The sequence below is a fragment of the Gymnodraco acuticeps genome, unplaced genomic scaffold (assembly GCF_902827175.1).
Source record: "Gymnodraco acuticeps unplaced genomic scaffold, fGymAcu1.1, whole genome shotgun sequence".
Classification (NCBI taxonomy): Eukaryota; Metazoa; Chordata; class Actinopteri; order Perciformes; family Bathydraconidae; genus Gymnodraco; species Gymnodraco acuticeps.
The window spans coordinates 12,855,228-12,864,146 of NW_022990238.1; positions in this window are offsets into that span (position 1 = coordinate 12,855,228).

Here is an 8,919-nt window from a genome sequence, read left to right on the forward strand (position 1 = left end):
ATGATCGATAGATTTATGATTAGCATAAGTTCGTTCATGATGGCTCACTTCAGTGATAGTGATGACATCGTTGCGAAATTATTAACCAAGTCATTTTCAAGATTGAGTTACAATGATAAACTGGAGTGGCAAAGGATCAGCTGAATGACTCGCAAGTGCTTCATCCAAAAGGACAGGAGGATGGACTTTGTGTTTAAGTGATTTGATCATCAAAGGTAGGCCAAAGTCATTTTCAATGCGGGCCGCCGTGCCGACTTAATTCATTTGTAATTGTTACTTGGCTGTGGGTGCCCTGTCATGATAGGTGTTTATATAAATGGTGTTGTTTTGTGTGGTAGAGGGTCGCTGTCATTGATGCATTTTGCACCCTGGGCCGCGGTTTTGATATTCCGCTGAAGTATACGCTGTGACGTAATATCTCTTCTTTTTTTTCTCGAGGGAAGGGGGGTCAGAGGGCCTAGGTATAAAAGTCACGGCTCGCCACTGCTACTGAGTGCTATGGGAATAGAAGGCTCAATCGAGCTCTCTGTCAGCCTGGCTACAGTGCTGAAAAGAAATCTTGCATTATTCTTATTCTCATAGATATAATGAAGAGTAGTAGGCTGCTCTCGCTTTACGCAGTGCTTTATTATATTCATCGAGAGTAATATGCCAAATTAAACGAGATTCTTCAAGTTTAGTGGAACGCCATATCCTTTCAAGTTGTCTGGACTTTTGCTTTATTTTTGCGGGTTTCGGCATTATGCCATGGAGCTAATCTATGTTGTTTTATTTTCTTCTTTTTCAAAGGAGCAACAGAGTCTAATTTTATTCGCAGCGCATCTGTAGCACTATCAACAACATGATCAATTTGGGGTGGTGTACATTTTGTATAAGTTTCCTCCCTTACATGCAGACATGCTATCGAGTTAAGTATTGGTGGAATCTCTTCCTTAAATTTGGCTATAGCACTAACGGATAGGTTTCTGCTGCAGGAGCTTTTGACTAATGCTTTGTAGTCTAGTAACAGTACTTCAAAAGTTACTAAGAAATGGTCGGATAAAGCAGGATTATGCGGTTCGATTAATAGTTGCTCAATTTCAATACCATAAGTCAGAACAAGGTCGAGAGTGTGATTATAGCAGTGGGTTGGTTTATTTACACTCTGACAGAAACCAACAGAATCTAATATAGAGTTAAATGCAACAGTAAGGCTATTTTTATCATCGTCAACATGAATATTAAAGTCACCTACGATAATTACTTTATCTGTTTTAAGAACCAAAATTGATCAAAACTCAGAGAATTCTGATAAGAATTCTGAATAAGGACCTGGTGCACGGTACACTGTAACAAATAAGATTGGCTGCAAAGTTTTCCAGGTCGGATGCGTAAGACTAAAAACAAGGCTTTCAAAGGAGGTATAATTTAATTTTGGTTTAGTATTGATAAGTAAACTTGAGTCAAAGATTGCTGCAACTCCACCTCCTCGGCCCGTGCCTCGGGCAATATGAGTATTGATATGGCTGGGTGGAGTGGCCTCATTTATGCTGACATATTCTTCATGTCTCAACCAAGTTTCAGTGAGACAGCATATATCAATATTATAATCTGATATTAAATCATTTACCAATATTGCTTTAGATGCTAGAGATTTTATGTTTAAGAGACCACATTTAATATTCCTGTTTTGTTGCACTGTAGTAGTTGTTACATTTACTTTTATTAGGTTATTATGTATGACACCTCTATTAGGTTTTACCTTAACTTGTCCTTGGGCAGACACACACACCGCTAATATTGGGTATTTTATTGGGTTCGGGATTCCTATGGATGACTGCATAGGAGAGAGCGCAGAGAAGCGTGTAAGAAGTCCATCCTAGATAAACATGAACTTTCTTCCTGCTATGAGCAGAAGGAAAGACTTCCTAGTGTCTTTGTCTGCTGCAGAGTCATCTCTCTGAGGAGCTGAACATTTCTCATCTCTGTGTGCCTCCTTTCACAAACTCTCAAATTTTGCTCCAAGCTTCTCCGCTTGCCTTTGTGGCAGCACAGTGATCTGGGCTGTATAAATGTGCATGGACTTGGAGAATGGATTAATTTGGATCATTGACAGCCTATTCTAGCCCTGCTGGTGTCTATTTATGTGGAGGAAATTGCTCCCTTATTAACAATCTATCTTGACTGCAGTACAGTGGAAATAATGACCATCGATGTCTTCACTACTTTAAAATTGGACATAGTTCCCTGTAGACTTCAGTTTTGTATTTGATTATTTTGTATTTTCGTTAGAAATATACACCAGCATTACAATCTTTTGTAACAGAGTATTTGTTAGTTATTTTGATAGTTATAAGTGGCAGAGTCCATGGAAGGCAATACTTTTAGACCTTGATTCTCCATATGTCTCTCAGTGAATATTAGAAATGTAAAGAGGAAAAAGTCCCAAACAACAGAATTATGAAACTGAACCTGAAATTACACATAAAGTACTATATGAACTCAAATGTAACATATCTTAACAGCAGTAATGGTCAATCTGGGAAAACCTTAAAATTCATAACAGCAGTTTTCCATTTAGATGCTGAAGTGTACCTCATTATTTCAGAAGCTCTTAATTTTCAGTGGAAGTGTCTCATTGGATTTGTATTGCAGTAATTCAATACACTTCACATAGATATTTTTGTTGAGGGTATGCATGAACAAAATCTAAGGCTGCTTGAATATTCTCAGATAGTCTTTAATCAACTGAAGTAATTTGTCAAATTCATCTGTAAAAATCTGTAAAATTGCCTTAATTTTGGTAGCTGTGGTTCTGTTGCAGTTTTCATAAGCAATCCATATTTCATGGGGTAATTGTGTATATTTAAGTAATTTTTTGCTGGTAAATCTACCCTGAGCCTCTTGGAGTCTCTGCTGAGTGAGTTGCTCTATTAGCTTGTGGTTGCTAAGATTGGTCAAGTTTGAAATGACTGGCTATAGTGTTATAATCTAAGTGTTCATGATATTTGTGGTGTAAATGAGGGTCGATGTGGTTGTTCAAAAAGGAGAATGGTTCTAAAAGGCTTTCATGGCACTACAAACTGTCAGGTTGGGGAAAATAGGACCCAAGTGCAGTAAAAATACAAAAAGGTTTGGTAACAAAAAGCGAGCTTTATTAAAAAAAGCTGAAGACAGGAAAAACAAGAAACAAATGAACATAAACAAAACCGGGGAGCACGACAGGCAGGAACAAACTTATGGACGGGAACAGGCAGGTGACATGTCCAGACAAGCATAGACAAACATGGAACATGGGCATGAAGAAACGACAGGTAGCATGGACATGAAACGACGGGTAGCATGGACATGAAACGACGGGTAGCATGGACATGACACGACGACGAACAGACATGGAGCGCAGGGGAAGACAAGACTAAATACACAGAAGGGTAATCACAGGACAATACACAGCTGGGCAGGCGAGGCAGAAACACAAGGGCAACAGGTGAACACAATGAGACAATCAGACACACCAGGGAAACTAAAGACAGGGAGGCAAACACAAAGCTGGTGGGACCCCTGGCGGGACAGGCGTAGACGGGACCCTGGACGGAACATGGGCTGGTGTCAGTGAGACCCCCGACAGAGCAAGGTCTGGTGTCGACAGGACCCCGAACAGGACAGAATATGTCAAACTTTTTTACAAGACTACACTGTTACTATAAACTTAGTTAGTTGTATCTTTGACACGTATGTTGAAGATATCTAGATTGCTGTTTATCTAAAAATCATAGGACGCGAAACATATACATACAGATCTTTAATGATTAAAGAACAGTGTTTGTCTTTCATGTGTTCACCGCAATAAGGATAAACCACATTAGGACCAGGGAGCAAAAGCCACTGAATCACAGCTGTATTGTGAACCAAAGAGATTTCCTAAGGATCTTTGGGTTTACGACACATTTCTTATGCATGTTTACACTTGTTGTCAGTGTGAATAATTGCTTTTTGACAAGCAGAAAATCTGTCCCAACACATTGTAGAACCCTTTCTCTAAAGTAAATGATAAAAGTATAGTGACAATGAACCTGAGCTGCTGGGAAGTTGTCCACTCCCAGAACAGTCTTTAAAATATAACCTGTAGCACACTGTTACAGCCGCTACTTTCGTTATGCCATTAACTCTGTTTGTGTGTGCATATGTAAATGAGCTGTGCAGTTCCTCTGCTGTCATTGGCCGTCCCGACCTCGCAACATCCGCGGCGATTGGACTGACGTCATCTAATCCCCGCCCGCTTCTGCCACGTCATCCGGGGAAGGAGTATAAAGGCCGGACACGGACATCATTCTGGAGGCTCTGTATTGTGGGACAGACGCCTCAAGCCTCTCATTGTGATACTGCCATCTTCTGTGATTCCTTACACTGCCTAGCAGTGTGTTAAGTAGGGTTTCTGTGCGAGTACACTGATTAGCAGTGTGTCGTAGTGTTCTGTGTTTAGTATAGGGTTTGTGTGTGTGTATTGCTTATATCCAGGCTGCTTAGCTCCTGTAGAACAGCATTTAGGATTATTGACATTGTGAAACCGCTTAGACCCAGGTTAGCTTAGCGCCTGTAGATCAGCATTTATGGAAGTATTGCTTAGACGCAGGTGATTAGCACCTGTTGACCAGCAACAGCTGTGTTCCCACACAGCCTCATTTTGTTTAGTGTTTTGTTCCACTTTCGAAGTGAGGTACTTTTCTTTCCTTTTGTAGCATACTGTGCAACTCTCTTTTGGAGTCCTCTTTTGTTAAATCGTAACAGTTTGGTCCGTTGTTGGTCCAGGCTGTTCGTGTACATTATTGTGTTCATTGTTTTGGCTACAAATAAACCACCGGTAACATATACCAATTCCAATCTGGTCGTGTCGTGTCCCTTTGGTCCCCCTAGCCCAATAGGGAACGTAACACACACTTAATGTTTTACTCCAGTACGTTTGTGTCCCACACTTGGATTGTCTATTTGTTCATGTGGAGAGAACAACCTTTTATTATTTCATGTTTGAAAAATCAAACAGTTTTGTTCTATGTAACTACAGTAGGACCACCTTTTTTACCACAGCAAAACTACAGCCCCTCTATCTGACTGAACTAGGTTATTCTGCCGATTTAATTTCCAGAGGGAACCATCCTGGTGGTAGAAAACATCATTTGCTAATTAGATAGAATGTCTCCTGGCGTTTTCAAGAAAATGACAGTGTTCCCAGAGGCTTGTTAAAAGTGAAGTTCTGATAGAAAGCAAGGCTGTAAACAGGAGTTCTCTACAATAACAGGACCAACAAGGAGTGAAGTCTTCAACCATAACTAAAGTAAAGTAAAAAGGAAAGTAATCCCCTCAGTCAAATGCAGTATTGTTTTTAACAACTGAGGTGCCTGCCCGATAGGGTCCAGGATCTTTAGTTTTTCAGGTAACATTTTTTGTTATTTCTTCAAACTGTCTGTGTTACAGCATGTCTTTTCACCCTCTGTCTGAAACCAGAGACCAGCCAACCTCATAGAGATGTGTCCGAAATGTCCCGCCCCTTATCAAATCACGTACAATGTGTTGGAGCGCTAACCAATATAAGCGAAAGTTTTTACATAGTGATGTGTTACGGAAGTAAAACAAAGGAGTCCAATGGAGGCGTTTCGGGCGGGGGGGACTGTGTGGCAGAGAGACTCCCTCTGAATAGAACTTTGGGATTTTATCCTTTGCAGACCATTTACATGCACAAAAACCTATATAACAAAATTCCCATAAAGCATAAATGGGCCACTTTAAATTCAATGACTTTGTGAATGTGAAGTGATGTGAAGCTGTTCTACAAAACACAGTACCAAACATAGTTCTCTTCACTTATTGTGCTTTTTTACTGCTCTTGTACTTTTATTGAATCAGTCACGTATCCACAAAAGATAAACCCCCCTAAAGTCTGACTACCTCCACGAGGCATTAGCACTCGGCTGAATCGATTCAGCTCCTATGTGTTCAGGCCTTGACAGATACTTATTGAACGTTTCACATTAGTGCCAGCGACTTAGAGAAAAGCCTCTCAGTGGGTACATCTGTCGTAAGGCTACAATGATGAAATCAATGTGCGTGTAGCTCCCACGGCTTTGACTTTGTGTGAGTGAATATCAGGATGTCCCTGCTGTTAATATATTGTAATGCTTACAAAACACATATACAACATGTTCTATTGTATGGAATGTTCTGGTTTATTCCTCTTTACAAGAGCCTTGAACTTCATTTCAGCTCGAAAGCACTAGTTTATTCTTTAACACTAGGATGTATAGATAGATTCTTTGAATTCAAATAAACAACATTTTCGTAAATGCGCCATAAGGAAATGTGTCATAGAACTGAGAGTGACCTATTTCTTCTCAGGCTGGAGCCACACGGAGACAATAACTAAAACTAACCAAATTCGATATCAAAAAAGTCTTCCATCCACACGAGACAGCTCGACCCGCTGGAGACATTGTAGTACATATGCCGGACCTGTAAGTGGCGCTTTTCTTCCGCCACAAAATACACCAAAAGCAGCGAAGAAGACCCCCCGAGCATGGTTGCCATGGTTGCCTGGTTGCCCTTCTGTTTATTCTCTGTGGTGGATTTAGCAACATGTAGTTCATGTAGTTCTCCATGTCCACTTGGGTACCACTTTACAATCATTTTAGCCGGCCCGGCTAAAATAACTGGATGGCCTACCTGCCTGTCAGCTTTCCATCTGTGCACAAACTTATCTCGTGCCCTCATTGGTCATGTGCGTGTTCGTGTGTGTTGGAGGAGGGGCTCTGTAAGGAAGTGGCAGATTTGTTCCGGCTGTGTATTTTCAAATTCTAGCGCATGCGAGCTGGTTTCTCCAAAATTACCTACCCCACCTTTAATGTTGCTCTCAAAGTGCACCAGATTGATGCTTTTAACTTCAACATTTAAAAAAAAATCTTCCTGGGGGAGCATGCCCCCCGTACCCCCCTAGAGGAGGTTAGGTCCCCCCCCCCCACTTAAATCATGTTCATATGGAAAGGAAACTAAATACATTTGCACACATCTTGTGTCCATATCTTTCTGTTTTGGTGGTCATGCCACAACCGTGCACGTGCATGCATCCAGTCATGGTAAGATATCTGGATTAAGAGGTTGCTTTTTCTTTGCACCGCCTGAAAGAAAGGCCAAATGAATGGGCTCTGATTTTAGTATTTTTAAGCAGAGGCCAGTCATTTGTACGGCCCTCGGAGGATGTTGAAAAAATTGAAAAGGTCCTTGAGAGGAAAAAGGTTCCCCACCCCTGGTCTATAAGATAGAGAACTGTAGTGGATACGACCCGTTTCGTCTCCGTGTGGCTGCAGCCTCAATCTGTAGTTTTTGGTAATACTGAATATCAGGTCCAAGATAACTTCTCTAAATGTGCAGCAAAAAATAACAAATAAATTGCGACCTAGCCAAAATGACCACTGACAGTTTGCAGGTTTTAAAAGCAAATAGGGTTCAATTTGGTTAAGTTATTTAATTATAACTCTAAAGGTTAAAAACGGACAGGGCTTTCATAAAGTCTGGAGATGACACAGAGTTATTACAAAATCATTTTAATGAAGACAGTATAATGACACTTCACTTTAACAGCTAGAGCACACTATAAACTTTAGATTATAATACAGGTACACTCAGGTGCTCTCCCATGTATTGATGATACCACCTGGTGTGGTTTCATGAGGGTCAGCCAATAGAGCCGGCTGGAATCACAATTGATTTAGCAGGGGGTTTCATGAAGCACCAAAAACGCTTCAGACAACCTCTGCAGTAGTTTTTGTAATTAAATGTATCTTCTTTTCTTTTTTCGGTTGGTATACTACATCAGTCAAATATTTGTTTTCCTTTTAGTTAAAAAGAAAGTCAGTTTTGCAATCACTTACAAAATGCTAAAGCTATAGTAGCTTTACTGACATTGTGAAGCTACAGGTAAATGGGGTCTGCTAACATTGTGCTACAGTTGCTCAACGCCAATGACTTTCTGAGTACAAGATATGCTACGATTGGATGGTTATATCTAATACATGAAAATAAGTTGACAACGTTGGTGTGTAACTTACAGAAACCTTGTATCAATTTTAATGGCAGTCATGGTTTCCACATTTAAAAAATGTTTCATGAACCTTGGATTTTTCAAAACTGCACTGAAACTATTTCAAAAATACCAATACAACTTTTTCAAATGTGTCACTTGTCTTTCCTACGGTTCAATACAACACAAGTAATCAGGAGATTCAAGGTTTTTGCAGGAAACGGGCAACGTAGTTATTTTCTTTTAAAATTCATTTCCCAATGCTTTTATGAAGGATGTGCAATGTCAGATACAAAGGTTGTGAATATATTAAAAAGTAACTTTGGATTGTACATGAAGAAGACGCACAACAACATTTATTAGAACAATTGGTTAATGAGCTAAACGTGATACAAATAATTGATGCCCATTATAGTTAACAGTATCAGTCTTGTAATCATAGGTGCTTCCTTTTCAAATGTACCAAAATATAACATGTATTCTCACTTCTGTTTGTTGCAAAGCACACAGATGTTATACACATTATGTCTTTTAATTGGCAGTATTACTTCACGTGTAAATATGATATAACTTAAAGGTGGGGTAAGTAATTTTGGAGAAACCAGCTCGAGTGCGCTAGAATTTGAAAATACACAACTGGAAAAAATCTGCCACTTCCTTACAGAGCCCCTCCTCCAACACACACGAACGCGCACATGACCAATGAGGGCACGAGATAAGTTTGTGCACAGATGTAAGGCTGACAGGCAGGTAGGCCATCCAGTTACTTTAGCCGGGCCGGCTCAAATGATTGGTCGTGCTTTTTACAGTATTACAGCTTCCACAGATGATGTTTTTGAATGGATTTGTTGTCAAAGCACTTAAGATATTCA